Raw genomic sequence first — 4735 nt, forward strand, 5'->3', positions numbered from 1 at the left:
AACAGAATTGATTTATAAAAGTGCATTAGAATCCCAAAAGCAACGAGTTCCAAGTGCATCCTTCAAAAGACGACCAGCCACACCTGGTTGGGATGATGAATGCACTCAGTTGTATCGAGAAAAATCTAATGCCTTTAAAGCTTTTCGTAGATATGGTACCTCAGAACTTTATTTAGAGTACTCGAAGCTCGAAAAAAGACTGAAGAATCTTATTAAAGCGAAGAAGCGTAGCTATTGGCGACGTTTCATCGATGGCCTCTCACGAGAAACTTCAATGACGACGCTTTGGAGAGTGGCTCGCAACATGCGAAACCGCTCATCCTCAAATGAGAGTGACGAATACTCCAATCGTTGGATATTCAACTTCGCAAAAAAGGTCTGTCCAGACTCAGTTCCAGCTCATCCGCCTTTTTGGGAAACTCCAAGAGACGATGCTTTGGATAGACCATTCACTATGCTGGAATTTTCTATGGCTCTTCTTTCATCAAACAACTCCTCTCCGGGAAGCGATATGATTAAGTTCAATCTTCTTAAAAATCTCCCTGATATCGCTAAAAGACGGTTGCTTGACCTGTTCAACTCATTCATGGAACACAACATTGTTCCACCTGAATGGAGACAGGTCAAAGTAATAGCTATTCAAAAGCCTGGGAAACCAGCGTCTGATCATAATTCGTACCGCCCGATCGCTATGTTATCATGTTTAAGGAAATTGTTAGAAAAAATGATCCTATCCCGACTCGATCATTGGGTCGAATCAAACAACATGCTTTCCAGTACACAATTTGGCTTTCGCAAGGGCAAAGGAACAAACGATTGTCTAGCGTTGCTTTCATCAGATATTCAACTAGCCTTTGCGGACAAGGAGCAATTGGCTTCGGTTTTCTTGGACATTAAGGGCGCTTTTGATTCAGTTTCCATAGAAATATTGTCAGGAAGCCTGCACAATAGTGGACTACCTGGAATGTTGAATAATTTCTTGTACAATTTGTTGTCAGAAAAACACATGAGCTTCACTCTCGGTCAACTGACAACTTCCAGAATTAGCTATATGGGTCTTCCCCAAGGCTCATGTCTAAGTCCCTTGCTTTATAATTTTTATGTTAAAGATATTGACAACTGTTTGGAAGAACCATGCACGCTTAGACAACTTGCAGATGATGCTGTGGTCTCTATGAAGGGTCCACGAGCGGAAATCCTGCAAAGACCATTGCAAAATTCCCTTGATAATCTATCCACTTGGGCTAGAAACTTAGGGATCGAGTTTGCTCCGCAAAAAACTCAACTGGTTGTATTTTCTAGGAAGCGGAATCCTGCCCAACTGAAGCTTAAGCTTTTGGGAACAGACATCGACCAGTCTTTGACTTCAAAATACCTTGGGGTCTGGTTTGATTCAAAAGGCACTTGGCGAACCCATATTAGGTATTTAACGGAAAAATGCCAACAAAGGATCAATTTTCTACGAACAATTACCGGAACATGGTGGGGTGCTCACCCGGAAGACCTCATAAAACTCTATAAAACAACCATTCTCTCTGTTCTAGAGTATGGCTCTTTCTGTTTTCTCTCAGCAGCAAACTGCCACCTGATTAAATTGGAACGAATTCAATATCGTTGTTTGCGTATCGCCTTAGGGTGTATGCACTCAACACATAATGCGAGCCTAGAGGTTCTGGCAGGGGTTTTACCGCTACAGAACCGATTCTGGGAGCTCTCGCTAAGAATACTGATCAAGTGTGGAGTGAGCAACACACTCGTTATCGAAAATTTCGAAGAATTGCTCAAACTGAATGCTCAGTCAAAATTCATGAGAGTTTATCTCTACTACATGTCATCTGACATTAGCCTTCCATGTTACAACCCCCCACGTGTACGCTTCACCAATGACAGTTCCTCTGTTGAATATGATCTGTCCATGAAACAAGCTATTCATGGAATTCCAGATCAACTTCGATGTATTACTATCCCACGTATTTTTAACGCAAAGTACCAGAATGTCGATTCCTACAGGAGATATTTCACTGACGGGTCCCGTATAAATGGATCCACTGGCTTCGGTGTCTTCAATGAAAACTCTTCCGCCTTCCGAAAACTTCAGGAACCTTGCACGGTTTATGTTGCTGAGCTGGCAGCAATCAACTTCGCTTTGGGGATGATCTCAAACATGCCCGCAGACCACTTCTTCATCTTCTCGGATAGTCTCAGTTCTATTGAGGCTCTCCGATCGATGAAACCTGTAAAGCATGCATCTTACTTTCTTACAAAAATAAGAGAGCAGATGTGTGCACTGGTCGAAAGATCATATAAGATTACCTTTGTATGGGTCCCCTCACATTGCTTAATTTATGGCAATGAGAAGGCGGACTCTCTCGCAAAGGTGGGCGCTGAGGAAGGTGAGATTTATGATAGACGAATTTCACACGATGAATTTTTTCATTTAGTACGTCAAAATTCTCTTCACGGTTGGCAAAGCGATTGGCTAAATGACCAACTGGGACGGTGGTTACATTCCATAATTCCTAGAGTTTCCTTGCGAGCCTGGTGGAAAGGTTTGGACATAAGTCGAGATTTCATTCGCGTGATGTCAAGACTTATGGCCAACCATTACTCGCTAGATGCACATCTACACAGGATTAACCTCGCGCTGAGCAATATTTGTAGTAGGTGTGGTTCCGGTTATGATGACATCGATCACGTAGTTTGGCAGTGCCCGGATATGGACGCCTCCAGAGCGCAACTTTTGGATACCCTTGCGGCCCGAGGTAGACAACCCTATGTTCCAGTTAGAGATGTGTTGGGCACCCGCGATTTCACTTATATGGTCGCAATTTACAATTTCCTTCGCTTGTCTTGTATAAAAGTTTAATTCTCTTGTGTTCTCTTCTCCAGTTTTTTTTTCTCTGTGTTGTCCCTTTTGTGTTGGATTGAGGATCCTGGCCATCCGGCAGACGAATACCGGCAAGAAATTGGTACCAACGCCATGACACGATAATAGAGCTACCACGCTTTACCTCCCGGATGAGCTGCAGAGAACCCTAAACCCAATCCTTACCATGTCCTTCCCTTTCAAAATTGTGACCATTAACCTCGAGTTGCCACGAGTACCCTGGCTCCATCCCATACTAACTTTGGTAATGAAAATGTAAATAAATTGTAAATAGTACAAAAACGAACTTCGGCTCCGTAAAGCGTTACACGCATTTGAGCCCCAAATAAACGAACTAGGAAAAAAAATATTACCTAAGATTCAAAAGTATAAGTTGTCGATATCCACTCCTAGCTACTCTAAACTGATTATAATTTTTTGAAACTTGTGCAATATTCGCAGTTATCATTCTTAAGGAAGTGATGTTGAAAAAAAGGCAATTTATGGTTCGACTTACCGAATATTTTAGCAAAAAAACATGGGAAAACTGGTATTTTTCTTAAATTTACTAAATTTTCAAATATATCCGCTTTTCAATTTTCCAAATGTATTCTACTGCATCTGAAGAACACAACGAAAAGCTTAAGTAATTATCTAGTCCATTAAAAATTAGTTTTGAAAGCTGTATATTTCTTTTTTGCTAGGTGTACGAATATGGAATTATAGACACAATCTCAATACTTTTCCATTGTTCTAAAGATTTAAGCAAATGAATGCAGTTTGTCATTGCCAAACAATAGATGACACCTATAACTTTCATTATTAATAAAGTATATCGAAGTCCATGCACCATTTAATAGATTTATACCAACTTTATATGAAAACAGTGCCCCGTACGAAAATGAAATTGAGTCACTGTAAATTAGCTAGACCTGCAAAATACTGACATTAGAAGTAAACAATATGTCATTTCGTTGAATAACGTATGAAATCTTTGAAATGTTGCCACAGTGAAAAAGTATGGTATTTTATTGTTATATATTTTTAGACTCCAGCGAAAATTTTCTTGTTTTATCGGACATATAAAAAGCATCAAAGCCATTTTTCCATACAAAATGGTCAACTTCAGAGAGCTATATCTCCGCAGTTTCTCAACTGATTCTTTTCATTTTTCGGTGACAAACTACAAATTTCCTCAATTTTCGAAAACTATTGTTAAACTGGTGTGAAAACTATTGATTCAAAAGTTACAGATAGGTTGAATTTTGTCATAAAAAATGCACCAAGACACAAAATGATGTAGCAGAAAATCTACGCATCGTAGCATCTCGGTGTCTTCAGTGCATTTGTTCATTGCGTGATAAGGACCAAATGCGCTGAAGACACCAAAAAGATACGACGCATAGTTTGTCTGATACATTACTTTTCATCTTGGTGCATTTTTTATGTCAAAATTCAACCTATCTGTAACTTTTAAACCAACAGTTTTCACACAACTTTTTCAATAGTTATCAAAAGTTGGGGTAATTTGTAGTTCGTCATTAGGGGCCTTCCTTAGCCGAGTGGTTAGAGTCCGCGGCTACAAAGCAAAGCCATGCTGAAGGTGTCTTGGTTCGATTCCCGGTCGGTCTAGGATCTTTTCGTAATGGAAATTTCCTTGACTTCCCTGGGCATTGAGTATAATCGTACCTGCCACACGATATACGAATGCAAAAAAGGCAACTTTGGCCAAGAAAGCTCTCAGTTAATAACTGTGGACTGCTCATAAGAATACTTAGCTGAGATGCAGGCTCTGTCCCAGTGAGGACGTTAATGCCAAGAAGAAGAAGAAGTAGATCGTCATAGAAAAAATGAGAAAAATCGGTTGTA

The sequence above is a fragment of the Aedes aegypti genome, chromosome 2, assembly GCF_002204515.2.
Source record: "Aedes aegypti strain LVP_AGWG chromosome 2, AaegL5.0 Primary Assembly, whole genome shotgun sequence".
Classification (NCBI taxonomy): Eukaryota; Metazoa; Arthropoda; class Insecta; order Diptera; family Culicidae; genus Aedes; species Aedes aegypti.